A 17,808-nucleotide genomic window follows, 5' to 3' on the forward strand; every position below is an offset into this window, starting at 1 on the left:
GCTCCCCGAGCCGTCCTTCATGCGCTGCTCCAACCCGCAGCGTGAACTCCCTATCGGCCGCTGCTTTCCAACTCCGGGATCGAAAAACAGCCAAAGAACGTTACAGAAAGAAAAAAACAAAAACATTTGGGAATTGGGGAGGAAAAACAGAAACAAAAAAGGGGGAGGGAGGGGAGGGAAGGAACGTTGTTGTTGTGAGTTTCGCGTTTGGGGGTTTGTTCGGGTCCGACTCGTTGGGTTCATCGGGAAAAGGGACAGATTGAGCGTTTTGTTCGTGCTCACAGCGGCGCCGTGCGATGGGGGCGGACGGGTCGGACCGAGCGCTGCTGCGCGATCTGCGATCCGAACCGCGGAGCGTCCCGGGCCGGGAAGCCAAACATCTGTTTGTAGACGGGCCGCGAGTGCTTCGCGCGTCGGCCGAGCCCAACGCGGAGCAAAGGCGGGCGCTGACGGCTCGGGGCGGCGGGTCTGTTTTAGTTTTTGTTCTTTTCAAAGCGCCGGGAGGTGACAGCCGCACTTCGGGCCGTGCAGAACGGCCGACAGGGCGGAACCGCTGTGCGGGTTGGGGCACCGCGAGGCCCGCCCGGCACCGCCGTCCCTTCAGGCCTCCCGTCCCGCGGTCCCCCCCGCCCGGGGCCTCCAGCCCCGCTCCGCTCCCCCGGCCCCGCCCCGGCTCCTCCCCGTCCCTCCGCCCGCGCTCCTCGCGGGGTCGCGGCGCCCGATGGCCCCGAAGGCTCCGGGGGACGGCGGCCGCTGCCGGTAAGTGCGGCCGTTCGGGCCCGTCGGGACTCATTGGTTTACGGCTCCTTTTTGGATCGGGGCGCTCCGTCCCTCCGGGCTGCACGCGGGGTTGGCGGGGCTCAGCGCGGGGCTGCCCCGCTCTCGGCTCCGCTGCTCTGCACAACGAGAGGCGAAGCGCGGCGGTGCGCGCAGTGTGCGGCCGGCCCGCTGCACACAGGGACCCCTTCCTCCCCTCTCCATCTTTGCGTGCGTGTGTGTGTATATGTGTGTGTATATGTGTGTGTATATGTGTGTTTGTGTGCATTTGTTTCCCACGCCGCAATCGCCGTTATTTCGTGACGCAGCAGCGGCTTTACCCCGGCTCCGGGTGCCCCTTTTGTACGGCTTCGGACTCGTAGTTGCGATCACAGAAACGTGAGATGGGGGAGAACTGCTCCATTTTGTGGCGGAGCGGTGAGAAATGGCCGTGTTTCACCCCGCGCCCTGGGGAAGGCAGAGCGGTTTCGTGTCGCAGGTAACACTGACGTCGGGGCTTCGACTCGGAGTTCGCAGCAGCTGCGCTGACTCAGAGCCGTTAAAGGAAAGCTGGAAATGAAGTTGAAACGTGTATTGTTCTTTGGCAGAAAACCCTCCCGCAGTTAAGGGGAAAAGAATATGTAAAGATGAAGCTGATGGCTGCTCAGTATGGAGAGCAGCTTCAAACATTAATGTTATGATTCCTCATCTCTGCTCCTTCCCTCCCTGCCCCCAAAAGCAGTCCCAGCTCAGGGCTGCTGTGCTGGGAGGAGGCAGCAGCCATCCGGCTGCAGAGGGGGCTCCTGGGCCCAACTCAGAAGGTGTGAATTTGGGTCCCTCTGTGTGCATTTGGGTCCCTGTTTTGGTCCCTCTGTGTTTGGTTCCCCCTGCATTTCAGGCCGCAGTGCTCCAGTGCTGAATGATGCTGATATTTATGACAGCCGGATGCTGTTGAGTTGGGTGGTTGGTTGATTTTTTTCCACCCAAAAAAAGGAGGAGGTGAGAAATGTGTGCTGTTCCAATGTTTTGTTTGCACTCTCTGGTGCAGAGCAGTGGCGGTGCAGTGCAGTCCCTCACGTTGGGATGTGGGGCTGGGATGGCTCAGGAGCACTGCAGAGGGTCTGAGGAGTTTCCTCATTGCCCCGAGAGCTACAAAAGTAGGGCCTGGCCTTTTATTATGTTTCGTCGCCTTGATCACAGAGCCTTCAAACACCCCCCTCATCCTCACTGCTGAGTCTGGCCTGTGGGTACAGATTCTTCTCCGGCACAGCTATTTCACTAGATTTAATCTCTAAGGAGCATGCCAGAAAAACAGCCTTGGGGAAACGGCAATCTGAGAGCTTCCTTGTCTGTAAAATGGGGATAGCGATGCGTGGCTCCTTCCTGTGAAGTGTCTCGGGGCAGCCAAAGGCATTGGAGCGGGCGCTGGTTGGGAGCTCAGCAGAGCAGGGCTGAGTTGGCAGCAGTGGAGTCCAGGCAGAGCCTCCTGTGTGTCCTGCAGTGAGGAGCTGTGTGCCAGCAGTTGCATTGAAGCTACGACTCGTTTGGTGCCGATTTCTGTGCAGCAGAGGAGACTTTGTGGTGCTGCTCACCTGGGTTGGATTTAAGCAGCCACCTGTGGGGTGGGCGGTGCTGCATCCCTTAGCACTGTGCTCTGCCCTCGTACAGGGATTGGACACTCCGGCTGTGCTATGTTCTAAACGAGGCTTAAATTCAGAGCCAGCAGAGCCCACAGAGCGTCCCGTGGCACTGGGAAGTGGCAGCTTGTTATGTTGGAGTGTATTTTGTGCTGCGTTAATGCTGGGCAGTGAACTGATAAAAGCAGGGACTGTGGAAAGTGCGGGGCATCGTTTGTTCAAATGCTGATGGTGGGAGAACATCTGTTGGAAGCTCCCTTGGAAGGAGGAGGGCCCTTCCAGCCCTGTACCCTACGAGCAATCAGTTGTTGGCTGTGCTCGAGGCACCTGGGGGTGTCATGGCTGTGGGTCTGCAGGGATGGACAGACAGATGCCTGCATGGACCGCGCAGCTCTTTCGTCCCTCCCATTTCTGTTCGCAGGGAGCAGCAATCAGCCCATCACAGCGCTGCGAATGGAGGCCGCCCCTCCCCCCCACCCCAACTTACACTAATTCTTAAATAGTTCATTTGGGCGTAACGCCTCTTTTTGCGGTTGATTCTCCATCACAAACAGATTTTCTGGTAATGGTACCTGTGCCATTCAGATGGGATCATTACAGTAATAGCAGCCGGTATTGTCGCAGGATCGGTGTGTGGAATTGATGTGGGAGCTTTACGATGACAGAAGTCAAATCGTAAATAAAGCGATGCAGCGAGAGCAGCGCTCAGCCCTGTGTGTTACACTGACAGCGATGGGTGGGACCCCCCCCAAGCCCCTCTCCAAGCCCCAGCTTCCCGGGGGGGGGGCAGCAGACTGGGGCAGAGCTCAGGGCTCAGCCTGGCCGATCTGTCGGGGCGAGCAGAGCCCTGCAGGCGGGCGGCGAGGGGGATCAGAGACCCACGGATCTACAGGGGATGTCTGGAAGCGCTTTGTGGCCGTCGTGTTTAAACAGAGTCGCCGCTAATGCCGTTTCAGCCGAGGTGCGGACGGGGCGCAGCTGTCTGAATCGGGCTCTGATTTATTTATTAATTAATTGCTTAAAATAAAATCCCTTGTATTTTATTTGTTTCCCTCTCGGCGACCCGTGGTTTAAATCCCTGCTCCTAGGCGGGGTCTGCAGCCCTCGAGCAGCGGGATGGGGCGCAGTGCAGCTCGGAGGGTTTATCCCCGTGCCCCTCTCCGGAGGTTGCGGGAACAGAATGCACTCTTTGCCCAGAGGGACGCTGCTGGGCCCGTCGGCTGTTTGATGGCTTTTTGATGGCCGGTGCTGCCTTTGTGGTGGCCATCTGGTGCCGGGATGGCTGCGGGGCTGGGGGCGGGATTAGGGCTGGGGGAGGGCACGGGTAGGATTTCAGCGCTTGCTGCAGGTAGAGGGAGAGCTGGGGGGATTAGGGGGTGTTTTTCTGGAAGCTGCAGAGAGGAGAAGGTTGGGAGAGGGGGAGGGGTTGGGAGAAAGCAGCTTTTCCCTTTTCCCCTCGGAAGTGTCCCTGGTTTGCTGTGTGGGGGAGCACGGGGATGGGAGTTTAGGGCAGGGGATGAGAAAAATCCACAGCAAATCTGCTCTGATCTTCTGCAGCCGACGCCGTGACCCTTGGGAATCATCTCTGCTTGGATGGGGTCAGTGGGTTTGCTCCCTGCTGCTTCCTATGGATTCAGTGACCTCCTCTCCCCAGAGATCCGCTTAAATTCAAACATTATCCTTTACTTAAGGAAGCTGTGGCCTGTCCCTGCGCTTGGTGGCAGAAGCTGTGTGTCCCCATCCTTCTGTCCTTCCCCCATCACCAGATGGGCTGCAGGAGATGGAGATGCAGAGCTCTGCCCGTGTGTTCCCCGAGCAGGAGGAAAAATCCCAGATTCTGGGCAGTTATTTAAGCATAAAAGGGGAAAATCCCTTATTTTGGGCTGGAAAGGGGAAAGGTTTGCCTAGGGAGATCTGCTGGCCTGCCATGTGTTCCTGTAGTGCCAAGCTGTGGGTTCTGAAACCAAATCATCTATTGTGTTTCTCCAGCATGGGTGAGTTTGGTGCTGTGGGTGCTGCAGGACAGCCCCGCTGCCATCGCTGTGAGCAGTGCTGGGGGCTCAGAGTGTTGGGGTGCTGCTGAGATGGATGGCTGCTGCGTTGGATGGTTGCAGTGCTGCCTTCCTGGAAGGAACGGGATTGCAGTCCATTACCAGGAGCCCATTTCTCTTACTGGAGGTGGGCGTCACACAGGCGTGAGAGCTGCTTGCTGAGTGCAGCCGGTTCCTCGCTTGTGTGCCATCAAAGTGCTCGGCAGCACGTTCCAGAGCAATATCCTGCCATGAGTGATGGGCCCGCGCTGTGCTTTATGCACTGCCCTGAGAGGTGGGAATGTGTAAATCGCGCCATCCAAATGATTTAGCCCCAGGTAGAGCTGTGATTCAAAATGAATTTCTATCCCTGCTTCTCCCTTGCGCTGGCACTGGAGTAACTGTGTGCTATAAAACAGGAGGAAAATTGCAGCAGTGCGTGGGGCTGATCCTGTCCCCTATTCATCCCCTGTCCCATTCCCTGTCGCTGGTGCAGGATCAGGGCTTGCTGACCAGCTCCTGCCTGGCCCTGAGCATGGAGAACACAGCTTCCAGCACGCTTAATAGGGAAGATGAGTGACATGCTGAAAGTGGCTTTAGGTTTTATGCAAAGCCAATGATGCTTAAGCCAGCTGGTAGATTTTAGGTTTCTCAGCAAGTTAAGTTGGACAAAAGGTTCCTTTGGAAAGAGTCACAGATCTGGCAGAGGGCGGATGGGGGCAGTGGGGGCTGTGGGTGGCTCAGATCTCATATCAGCCCCCTGGGGAGGTGATTTTTGGGGGGAAATCAGCAAAAACAGGGAGTGGGGGCAATGTGATATCCAGGCTCATCCACTCCAGGATGCAGAGGGGGGTGAAGCCCAAAGCCCCATCCCTGCTGGGTCTCAGCTTTGCCCAGGGTGGATCATGACACAGGTGCTCTCGCTTTGAGGAATTATTTACTCCACTTTTAATCACGTCACCATTTTGGGCTATAGAAATTAGAGCATGCCTGTTATTTCTAGAGAGAGATGTCCATTGCTGCTCCTTACCTGTCAAGAAGTAAGTTTTGTGGATTGCCAAATAAAATTCCTGGTTCAGAGTGTTTCTGTAATGCATTAAAGTTTATGAAGCATTGAACAAACTTCCTTTGTGTGTGGTGGTGTCCGGCAGCAGCCAGCAGTCAGTGCCACATCCTGGCCATGGCTGCTGCCTGCTGGGTGGCACAGCGGTGGGCACAGCTCTGTGCGGTGCCTGGTGGCTCTCAGCTCATCGTGGCTGACTTTGAAGGACTCTGAAGGACAGGTGGTGATTGCAGATTTAGGGTGCCCAATTGAAGCTAAGAGGTTGGATCTACAGCTCCATCAGTGCTCAGAGCCCCATCTGCTGACCCTGAGCATCTCCAGGGATGGGGCACCCACCACATCTCTGGGCAACCTGTGCTGGTGCCTTCATTGTAAAAAATTGGAACTGAAATGATCTCTGCGTGTGATGCTAAAAACCAAACTGATGTGCAGCAAAACAATAGGGGGGAATTCCATTTTGTGCTCCTATAACGACAGACCTTGCTCACGTTCCTCCTGTGATTTATGGAATTACTGAGCGGCTGTGATGGAATTACAGTTTCATCAACAATCAATTCTGTGATTCTGTGAATTACAGCTCCATGTTACACGATGGGGTATCAATCACAATAAACAGCATTTTCCCCTTGGTGGCGGTGGGCGCACAGACTGGAGGTGGTGGTGGGAGATCCGGGCTCAATGGTGCCTCCCCGATCACTGAGTGTGCTGTTGGGAATGGTGGATGCCCTCTTTCTTGTGTGTTTCTGGATTAAAAATTCACAGTGAGCAGCAGCTGGGGCAGTGCATGAGCATTACATCATCTGGTTCGTACTCTTGTTGTGATGGATGGCTCCTGCAGCCGGCACTCCCGCTTGCTGTATCAGAACGTATTTCAGTGGATCTTGCACCACTGCCCTCCGTTCTCTTTGTGTCCCCAATGGAGAAGGCTCTATTCAGTGGTTCCCCGAGCTGTCAACGCAGCATCCCCTGCTCTCTTGCAGGACAGAGCCCTGAGGAAGGCAGGGAAGTGGAAGGGCAGCGCACAGCTCCAGAAGGGCTCAGTTTGGGGTGGGTGGTGGGGATCCCCCTCCCGCACTGTGACTGCTCCCATCGCACTCCCTGGAGAATCCCCCTCTCCCTCCTCGCCTCGCTGGAAGGGGATCACAGCTGCTGAGCAAATGTTAAGATAATAGTGTTATTACGGAGTAATTATACCGTGAGTTATTGAATTAAAAGTGATGAGATTGCCTGCAATGCTGACGGGGGAGGAGGGAGAGGCGGTGGGAGCGCAGAGATGGGGAGGGGGAGCACACAGAGAGCCCAGTAAATTTCCTTTTGTCGAGAACTCCCCACTGCTGGGACCAGAGCGGAGAGTGAATGAAAGGGAAGCTCAGGGAGCTAATAAATAACCCATTTCCCTGAGAATAGACAGTATAATTAGAAACGCGGCCCTCTGTTCCATGTGTGCCCCGGGGTGGGATCTGCCCAGTGATGAAGCAGGAGATAACCAGGGATGTCGTGTGGTTGTGAGCCGTTGTGAGCCGGTGGGGAAGGAGATGCGTCGTTCCTCTCCTTCTCTGGAAGACTAATTGAAGATTTATGTTGCGAAACCTCAGTGACTGGCTGTGCCTTGGAGCCTCTCCATCAGTAACTTGGGTTGGTTGTACGCTTTTCTTGATGTTTTCTTGGGGTAAGGCTGCTTTGCAGCGTAACCCAAACAAGATTTGGCTTTTGTTTTATTTTTCCCCCCTTTCTCTTTACTTCCTCTCATCCCAGGCAGGGATTTACCTGTAAGTGCAGCATCCCCAGTGTAGCGTTGGTACTGCTGTGCTCTGGATGCTCTGCATTCCTGCTGCTGATCTGTGCTGGGAGATCCCACCGCCGCACTGCACACACAGCTGAAGCTCCTCCCAGAAGGAGGGTGGGATCATAGTGTGTCAAAGAGCCTTCACCTGAGCTGCCTCCACCTCGTCCAGTGCTGCAGGGATGCTCCGTGGGCATGGGCAAGCTGCAGAGCAGTGGGACTGGCAGGGAGCAGCGTTGGGCTGCACAGCCTTCAGGAGACCTGAAGTTTCACAGTGGAATTAATGAGACCTGGGCTGCTGTCTCCGTGCTGTCCCAGCAGGTTGTGTGTTGCTGGGAGGCTTGGGGGGGGTCTGATGGAGCAGTTATGGCTCCTGGGAAGTGCTTTGATGGACTGAAGGGAAGTGTGGAGTGTTTACCTCCCTTTGCATTCTAGGAAGCCCTAATAAAAATACACAAGTGCGTTAATAATGGAACTGTTTTGAGGATTATTAAGCTATTATAAAAGAATGGAAGAAAATCTGCCTGCCATTATGTTCTCTGCCACGAGATATTTAAATTAATACTCCTATAAGCAGCTCCTTCAGAAATCTCAAGGCACTTCACCATCCCCAGTGAATCACATTGCTGGTGTTCGGTAGTTCCTGCATGCCTTGCTGTTACATGGCACTGGGGCAGGCTGACCATTGGGTGCAGGGATTGATGTGAGCCCACCGCAGCCCTGCAGCCCCTGGGGGGGGCGTGCTGCCCTCCTCCCCCCGTGCTGCTGCCCTGCCGTCCTTGATGCTCTGCCTTCCTTCCACCAAGCCGCTGCTGCTGCATTGTTTACAGCTCTGCCCGTACCCGTAGCAGGGAAGCCCATAAACCCTGATATAATGTTATTTACTTGTAAAAGGCAATTTGTAAAGATCTGTCTGGGGGCTGCTGTCACCATTTCCATGGGATTTATTTCCCCTTTATTTACAGTTTATGTACATGTACAGGCGGTTCTTCTTCCCCGTCATAATCTGAAACTCGGCTGTCCTTTGGGCACTGCTGTCACCATTGCTGGCTGTGGGCTGTGGGTTCCCAGCTGCCTCCTGTGGATGCTGGCTTTAGTTCTGAGCATGGAGAGGAAGATGTGTGTCATTGCACTCAGCTCAGGTCTTCCTCACTCAGGAGGGTTCCTCAGTGCTGCAGGGGTTGTATTAAATTCTTGGCTTTAGTTTTGGGTCAATAAATGAGGAATTCCCTAACATTGGTGCACACGTCGTTTGGTTCAGGAGCGCAGCTAATTGCATGGAGTAGTGCTGTGTGTGCACGGAGGTTTGGGGCTCTCAGTTCACCCACATATAGCAGCACTGAGTGGAGTAGATCAGTACCTACAAATGTGAATTGCCAACATTTGGTGCACGCTCAGGATTTCTCTTTCTTTGTGCTTTATAGCAGTCCCTCCCAAAGTAAAGGCTCAGCTCCTCTCCATGCTGGGTCTCCTTGCTGGCAGACAACTTGTGCCTTGACGGGGAGCAGCCAGGAGCTGCTCTGGGTTTTGGTATCCACATGCCATCCCGCAGCCCCTTGGAACAAACCCGGCTCAGATCCCAGCCCTGCGTGCTGGCCCAGGGCTCTTCCTTACAGAGCACAGGAGGGAGCTGAGCTGGCAGAGCCGCATGGCACGTGGAGCAACACACTGTAGATGTTCTAAAAAAGCCCAGCACAATCAAATAGGAGAAGTGGTAGTGGAGCTCTTTGAAAGCTGTTCAAAGAGACCTTGTCGATGTGAAACTCCTATTCATGTTTTTCATTCCTCCTCCCTCTTTGGTTTGTTGATACAATCTTGGAAGTGGGAGGATTTACAAAAACGCACACGTTTTCAAGCTGCTGCTTCAGACACCTTTTTTCCTTCGTTGGACTTGTTTGAAATACCAACACGGAAATCGGAGCCCTCCTCTCTTCTCTTCAGACCCCAGAAGTTGGATTGCTGTGGATGTGCCCTGCTGTGTCCCCTCACCATGCCGTGCGCTGGGCCAGCCCCGTAGCTGCCATCCATCACCCAGACCCGCTATGAAGCCCCTCTGGTGACTCCTACGCAGCTCTGTGCTGCGGGAATGAAGTGTGAGCCCTCGAGGGGACTCATCCATCCTGACCAGGAGTGTTGAAGGCCATCTGAAGTGGTCCTGAAGCTGAATCATAGAATCGTTTGAATTGGAAGGGACCTTTAAAGGAAGAAAGAAGGAAGAGGAGCATCTTCCAGCCTGCACCGGAGCTTCCCACCATCAGGGCATCTCTGCAGTGAACATTGCTCCTGCACATCACGCAGCAACAGGGAGCAGCAATGTGCTTGGGCTGAGTGATAATAAAGTCATGGAAATGTGGAATGGTTGGGCTGGAAGGGACCTTACGGCCCCCTGGCCCCACAGCTGCCATGGGCTGCATGCCCCACAGCTCAGGCTGTCCAGGGCCCCTCCATGGGCCCCTCCAGGGATGGGGCACCCACAGCTCTGGGCAGTGCTGGGGCCTCAGTGCCCTCTGAGTGAAAAATTTCTGCCTCACATCTGGTCTGATTCTCCCCTTTGAGTTCAAAGCCATTCCCTGTTCTCCTTCCTCTATCTGGCTGTGTATAGTCCGACTCCCAGCCAGGGAAGTCTCTATCCAAGCGGACAAATTTTCATACCATAAACAAGTGAAGGCAAAACCTGTGGGGTCCCTTGGCTTCTCGTTCCTCAGGCAGCTCCTTGGAGTGCTGTGTATGCTCTGGCTCCGGGCGATGCTCTGACAACGCTCACATTTGTTCTGGCACTGCTGCCCAGAACTGCGTGTGCTCCATCCTTGGAGGTGCCCATGGAGGGGTCCTGGGCAGCCAGAGCTGTGGGGCACGGAGCCCATGGCAGGGATGGGGCTGTGGGCTGTGAGGTGCCTTCAACTGAGCCCTGCTGTGGTTCTATGAGATCCCACCCAGGCCCTGCAGTGTGGGCTGTGTCGGAGCGCGGTGCCCGGGCTGTGCTGCTGCCAGGCAGTGGTTTGGGGCGCAGAGCCAACACCTTTACCTCTGTTTGGCTGTTGGGCTGTTGGGATGATTGTTCTGAACGTCTGTCGCTGGGAGCTGTGGAAAGCAGTGCGTGCCGTCCTGTTGGAACTTGTTCATCCATGAGTTAAAAGGCTGTTTTGAACCTTCAGGATATTAAAAAAAAAAGTGTTTTTCACCTTCCTTCTCCCAGTTCTGCAATAGGGCCGTGCCAGGAGCTTTGTACTGGGAGGTGTAGCTGCAGCCAGTTGGGGCCGGTGGCTGCCTTTGGGGCTGCTGCTCCCTCTCCTTTTTGCCCATCCTACACGGCTCCCAGCACAGTACCATGGGGCAGGAGCTGTGGGTCAGGAAGTGCCCATGTCTGAGTTCCCTCTGTGATGCTGCTTGCTTTTGTGGGGTGGGGAAGAAACCTTTCCTTTGATGGACAGCAGAGGTTTGGGCAAGAGCCGTCAGTCCCTTTGCTGCTCCCTGGTTTCCTTTGCCCTGAGAGCTGAGCTTTGCCCCTGGTGTCCCTTTCTTTTTGTCTGGGGGAAAGGCAGCAGCTTGGGGCTGCGATGCTCCTCTGCATAGACATCTTTGTATCCCCTGGAAAGCTGGATTTACTCTGGAATAAGCTGGATCCTGCTCACAATGGTTCTGCTGGAAGAGCAGTGATCATCAAAGTCCCTCTAATTCTCAATCAGTCAGCTTGCCCAAGGCTTTTAAAATTGCTTAGATAAACTGCATTAAAAGTTAGATCTGAGTTAACCTTCCCGTGCACCATCAGCCCCAGCTGCACTGAGTGGGATTGCCGACACGTCGGGTGCGCTCCATCCCCGCAGGGCCCGGCCCTTGGCACAGGGCTGCTGCTCCAGGGTATTTTTAGAGAAGATAAGAGAGGTGGCAGGAGAGAGGGCCTCATTGCAGGCAGCTCCAGCTCTTTAATTATGTTTCTGGTCTGGAAAATTATATGGCTCCTAGAGCATAAGTAGAGGACAGGAAGGAAGGTAATTGCCTTGCTGGGTTTCCTTGTGCACCCCTGGAGACCAAGCCATGTTTGGCTCCATAGGGAAATGCAAAACGTGGCTTTGTGGCCATGCCCCTGTCCTGCTCAGGGGGGTACGTGGGGCATGAGACCCTCATATTTCCTCTGCATTGCATCTCCAGAGCAACCCCAGTTTCAGGTGGGTAACACAGCAGGGCTCTGTGTGCTGCCATCCATCACCACACTCTGCTGCAGGAGCTGCTCTGGTTCTACAGGAGAGAGGGCAGGAGCGGCAGCTCTCTCTTCTAAGTGCTATTTTTTAAATATAGACAAGTCAGATTTTGATGCATCCCATTAAAAAGCGCCCAAAGCTCCGCACTGATGGTGGTGATTTTTCCTCTTATTGCCTTTGGTGCAGCCCGGCAGTGGGGCTGAGGGCCGTGTGCTGGGAGCCCCACAGCAGCCCAGACCCGAAGCCTTCACTGGGTGCCATGGTTCTGAGCAGGACAACCTTCCTCTAGGTGGGACCTCACCATCTGGGCACTGTCAGCCCCATTGCATTCCCAGTGCTCTTGGGACACAGAGGGTAGGGAGTCCAGCAAATTCTGCTGGGAGAAGAAAATGAAAGGTGTGGATCAGGGGAAGGAGGCTGGTTAATTGTGCTGGGTGGTGGGAAGGGACTCGTGGGAGTGCAGCTGCCAGTGGAGGAGGAAATTCAGGCTTCAGCCTCCAACCTGTGTGCAGTCCTGGAGCCATCCCAGCCCGTGCCCTGGCTTTAACCCTCTCTGCCTGGCCAAGGGCTGGACGTGTGGGATTTCTTTTTCCCCTTCTGCCTCCCAGCTCCCAGTATAAATACATGGAGCAAAGCCGCTCTGTTTATTGAACACAAATAGAAGATAAAATAGTGGAAAACTAATTTTTTCATGCTCATTGGTGGGAAAGATTAAAATTATGCAAATCCTCGGCAGCGAGCTTGGTGCAGAGATAAGGGGATGTTCAAGTCGGCTGGCTGCCTGCTAATTCACTCATTGAAAAAGAAATGAGCAGGAAAGCTGCGATCGGCGTCAGCAGCCCTCCCAGTGCGCGTGGGCTGGGAGGGAACCGCACAGAGAGCCGCCGGGGGAGCATGGGGCCCAGTGCAGCCTTGGGTTGGGTATAAGGAAAAAGGGAAGAAGTTTTTGACTTCAGAGAAGGTGAAGCAGTGGCACAGGTTGGTGGGTGCCCCGTCCCTGGTTAGGCTGTGAGCTCTGAGCATGGCCTTGTTTGTTGTAGGGGGGTTGGAGCATGTGGTCTTTAGAGCTCCCCTCCGACCCAAGCCATTCCATCATTCCATGGCTGTTGGAGCTGCCCCAGCAGTGCATGGGGATGCCTGCAGCTCCGTGGGGGTGCATGAAGCCTCAGAGCTGCTGTGCTCATCTCTCTGTCCCCCATGTGCAGCAGTTTGGATGGGATGGTTGGGCTGCAGCCCCCCAGCCCCACACAGCACGGCTCAGACAGACGGCTGCGGGCAGAGGGAGCCCAGTGCCAGCACGAGCTTTGGGAGCAATTGTCTGCCTTCCTGTCAAATCAATATTTATTCACAAAATCTATTTGTTTGCTTTTGTCATTGAAAACTCTGATGGTGGTGGTTTGCTTTTTTTCCTCCCCGTTTTGTTCCCTGTGTGTATTTTTGGCTGTGCAGTGCTGCCGTTGGCTCCAGCTGCTTTCTGCAGCCCCAAACCTCTTCTGCAGGGGGGCAGAGCTCCGTGCTGGGCTCCCCATGGTTCCTTCACCCACTTGCAGCACGGTGGGGCAGTGTTCAGCCCTGTGCTCACCGGGCAGCACTCAGCCCATCGCCGGGCCCTTCTTTGTCTGCCCTCGGCCAAATCACGCACAGCTAAATTGAGCTGTGGCAGGCAAAAGTGTGAGGTGTATTATTAGGAACAGGGAGCTCTTGTTCCACAGCTGCTGCCGCTGCTGCCGCTGCCGTTGGTAATTAATGTTTGAGGAATTGCAGATCTTCATTAGGAGAACAATTAGATTAACGAGAGAGCCCGAACTGAGGCTGCAGTGGGAAGGGGTGGGGAGGCTGAGCAGCCGGCTGTAGCCGGGCAGTGTTGGCAGGCAGAGCGCAGGGAGAGGCACATGGGGCTTAGCAGGGTCTGAGGGCTGCATGGTTAAAGGCTTTAATTGGTGCCCGCATTGCTGGGGACACCAAACCCTGCAGGCACCCCGGGGTCACCTCACTGCAGTGCTCACAGCAGCAGGGAATGCTGCACTGCTCCTTGCTGCCCCTCTGCCCCACGTGTTCCTCCCCATGCTCATGGCACAGTGCTGCCACACTGCCCGCTGGACACAGAGATTTGCTCAGCATCACTGATGTGTGAGATCACACACTTCACAGCAAGTGAAGGTGGGGGGGGGTTGGAGCTGTGCATTTGGAAACTGTTGGGGGCAGAATGGTGCCCAGCCTGCTATAAAGCCTGCTCGGCCGGCCATCCGTCCATCTGTAAATGTTATTGCATGTTTAAGTCATGCCCACTTCTCCTGGGCTCAGCATTACAGAGCTGTCTGTGTGGATGTGCGGCTCCCAGACCCCCTTTGTGCTATCTCTGTGGTGATGGACTGATAACAAAGAGCCCGAGGTGATCTCACAGCTCCTCCAAAACCCTGCGGCTGCTGCGAGGGGAGCACAGAGCTCTGTGCTGCCAGGTGGAGGCTCTGAGCTGTGGCAGTGGGATTCCCAGCATCCTCTCGCGAGCTCTGCTCCCACTGCTTGCTGCAGGAGGGCTGTGAATGCTTATAAATGTTTTAAGCAGTCTCTGATGCATCCGTGGTGCAGATGGGCTGTGGATGGGATGCTTTATCCTGGCCAGTGACACGCAGCGGCCGCGGGTGGGATGGCTGCGGGAGGAAAGCACCGCACTGCTCGGAGCAGAAAGGGAAGAAAATCCCATTTAATAGGGGCAACCCAGTGGGGTGAGACTGTGCTGGTAGGTGGGAGCTTGGGAATGCTGAGGATGCTGCTGCTGCTGCTTGTTTAGCAGCCTCTTAATTTTGCATCTCGTGCAGGATGAGGATTGCAGTGGAGCTCTTTGTGCTCTGCGGTGCATTGAGGGGACTCCCGCAGGCACCCACTGGAGCTCAGCCTTCTGCAGGGATGTGACGAGAGCCAAAGGCTCCCCTCCGTACAAGAGGCAGACTTACATCAGGGGGAAATCAGGCACGGGTGTGGAAGCTGCGCTGCTGACCTTGAGACTGTGGCCGGGCTGCGGGGCTGAGCTCCTGAATTCAGGTGAGATCACAGCAGTGAGCAGTGGATGGCTTTTTTCTTTCTCTCCTCCTTCCTTAATCTCCCCTGGCTGGTGGATCTGAGATGCAGGTTACCTGTTTGAGCAGGGGAAGGGTTTTACTTATCCGCTGTCTTGCAAACTCAAAAGCAAATCCTTGTGGAGTTGAGCCCTCTGCGTAGTTTGGTGCAGGACTGGAGCACTCGGCGCGGCAGCGGTGCAGGAGCAATGCAGGAGAGATGGGCTGGCGAGGACAGCCCTGGGAGCAGCACTGTGTGTCCTCACACTTCCCGTGTGTCCCCAGGGCCTGCGGGGAGCACAGACCTAGGCGATGGATCAGCACCGGCTCTGATGAGGAGATTGAGCTCTTGTGAGAGCACAGCTGACAGCCTCCACTGCTCCAGAGCCCTGAGCTGGCACTGAGTACCACGGAAATACCCCACGTCCCTAATTAATCTGCTTTCATTTTTTCTTTCCTTTCATGTTTTCAGCCCTTTTCTCTCTCTTTCCCAGGGAGGTGGAGCCTCAGCCCACCTGACCTGGGGTGGAAAAGTTCCTCTTGCCCACTTGGTCTCAGACACCAGAACAGCTGTTGCATTTCTGCTGTTGACAGGCTGCTCTTGGACTCTTTGTCGAGTTCTTGCCTGTTTTCCTGTTCCTCCTGCAGTGCCCACAGCTCCGCTCTCACTGTGTCTGCAGGCAGGGAGCAGCAGCTCTCCCCTGTACACCACCCCCCGTGCCCATTGCTTGGGATGGCACCAGGCATGTGCATGCACAGATGGACCAGGAAATATGTGTGTGTGTGTGTGTGTGTGTGTGTGTGTGTGTGTGTGTGTGTGTGTGTGTATCTGCTGTGTCTTTATGTGTGTGCACACCAAGCACTGAGTGGCACCGTAGCTTCGCGCTCCCAGCGCTGTCTTAGTGTGCAGTTTCTTCTGGTTTCCCACATCGTAAAAAGGGATAATGCTGTCATATTAAAGCACTGGGAGATCTGTGGATGAAAAGCAGTGCGGAGGACTGAGACAGTCCTGATCAAAGCTCTTTTTTCTCCATCTGTGTTTGTTTCCCCATGGAAGATAATACTCTGCTTCTTTCTTGTAAATATTGTTTTTAAGATCTAAGCAGCTCCACGATGATAAGCAGTCATGCTTAGCCATGAAGGGTCTGCTCTGGATGCTCTAATTGCGTGTGCCAAGGCTGTGGCCTGTGTTTTGAAGCGGGCTGGGGATTTGTTCTGAGCACAGAGAAGGAGCCCTGGAAGCAGAGCTGCTTTTGGGGCTTCGGAGCCTGGTTCAACAGGCTGCTGGGGCTACGGAGCATTAGGATTTCCCTATTGAGGTGGTCAGCTTCCCTGTGTCTCATGGGGCTGAGCAAGGTGCAGAGCTGCAGCACCTCTCTTCTGCATGGCTGGTGGGGAGCTGCGAGGGCCACAGTCTCCCTCTGTTTGTTAGGATTGTGCTGGCCAGCACTGCTGGCTGCAGGGGAGATCCCTCACGCTCTATTTCCCCAGGAGGCGAGGCTGGCTGGACAGAACTATGTGGACGTGGGGACATGGTGCCCAGTGGCAGCTCCTTGCTGCCAGCACCCAGAGCACAGCGTGTCCCAGGCCGGTCCCAGCTGCTCCAGCCTCCACCATCCCTGTCCCTGCAGGGCTGGAATTGCCTGGGGAGCAAGAGAAAAGCAGGGGTTCCTCTGCTGTCCTCAGGGGAGGTGACAATGAGCCATCAGCTGGGCTCAGTGTTCCTCTGTCTTTCTTTCCTTCTCTTTTTCAAAAGGTTGCTAGGAGGAAATGGAGTGACCCACTGACCTGTGTTAATGCTCAGCGCAAATGAAGCGGTGCTGCTGGAAGGCAGAGACCTGAGCAGGGCTGCGAGGTGTTTTCTGGATGGCTGTGGTTAATGGCAGTAATTCTCCCACAGCAGCCACTGCGAATGAAGATGTTTCATCATCTGCTGCATCCGCGTGGAGCTTTTCACAGAGCATGTATTTAAAATGGCCCTTCTCCTTTTTGCATGCAGGCCAAACAGAAGCAAAAGAATCCCAAATGCATTCTTGTGTTTTCGAGTTGCTTTATTCTATGAGCCCACAATGAGGGCACAGCCCTCCCTCCCTGCTGGACGGGGTTCAAGTGCACAGCAAATGTTTCAGTCCCTGCTTTGAGGGCTGAGGGGCAGTAATGTGGGGAAGTGCTGCGGAGCTGCAAGCCGTGCCCCCAGCTGAAGCAGTGTTCCCAGGCTCAGTCCCAGGCAGTGCTGCTCCCGAAGTAAAGCTTCCTCCATCCCCTTGGATCCCTCAGGTAGCTTAAGGCCTGTCCAGCACCCCTGAAATGGGAGTTGCTGGGAGGAAGATCTTCAAAAGCATCTTAGCAGCTTAGGTTAAGCCCCTTTGACTCTCAATGGAACTTAAGCTCTTAAGAGCCACAGGTGCTTCTGAGCGTTCTCCTCTTTGTGCCTAGCACCCTTGGGTCCCTGCGAACCTCCTGCTCTGGACCGGCTGGAGGAGCCTCAGGAAGATGCTTCCTGCAAACAGGTCTCTATTGGGTTATTTTAGCAGTACTTTTCAAGGCCCTGTGTGCAGCGCTCGCAGCATGCACAAATCAGCATGCTTAAGGCTGGAGCTCAGGCAGCGCACGAGAATGGATGTCTTACAGGAGCTCTTTGCTGTAAGAATTAATCTTATTCCTGAAATGTGACCGTATCTAACATGAATCTGACCCTGGTGGGGGCCATGGCTTCCTTTAATTGCATTCTTTAGCAAGGATTGAAGTCTGTTAGGTGACTTGCTCCTATTATGGGAGATTCTGTGCCAGAGAATTCCGTGCGAGGCTGCAGTCCCTGGGCAGGAATGGGCAGGAGAGTGCAGCTGTGCTTTGTTCTATGGAGCACTGAATGGCCGGGGCAGCAGTCCGACCTTCAGAGAGCGCAGATGAGGTGAGCTGAGCGCCGGCCAAGGAGGGGAGAGAATGGTTCATGAACCCGCGGTGATGTGAGCATTCATCAGAGTAATTCCTGTTCAAATTCAGCACCGCCTGGAGGGCAGAAGAGGCCTGTTTGCATGGCAGCTGGGATTCCAAACGTTCTGTGTTCTGCGTTGTAGGAGAGTCGTGCAGTAAATGAGTCTGTTTCCATCCTTCCTATTGTCAGGGTGCTGTGAAGAAAGCAAGAGCAAATTCCCATTCCAGCCCCTCGGTCCCTGCAGGGCAGCGGGGTGGGCACTCATCCTCTGTCCCGAAAATCCCGCGGCTGAGGGGACAGCCGGTGCTGTACCTGCTCTGAAGGATGAGTTGCTGGATTGAGGTTGACG

At 54.9% G+C, this 17,808-nt stretch overlaps 1 protein-coding gene across 1 annotated transcript in view; it reads left to right on the top strand.

The window, feature by feature from the left end:
* The first annotated feature begins 696 nt into the window (after positions 1–696).
* PTPRS (protein tyrosine phosphatase receptor type S) overlaps positions 697–17,808 on the top strand; it is a 106,300-nt gene continuing 89,188 nt past the window's right edge. Inside the window, exon 1 of the mRNA XM_085517354.1 lies at positions 697–759. The gene's annotated coding sequence lies outside the window, so the exon portion shown is untranslated. The remainder of the gene's footprint in view (positions 760–17,808) is intronic.

The sequence above is a fragment of the Coturnix japonica genome, chromosome 16, assembly GCF_054131305.1.
Source record: "Coturnix japonica strain WE chromosome 16, WE-NBRP24, whole genome shotgun sequence".
NCBI lineage: Eukaryota > Metazoa > Chordata > Aves > Galliformes > Phasianidae > Coturnix > Coturnix japonica.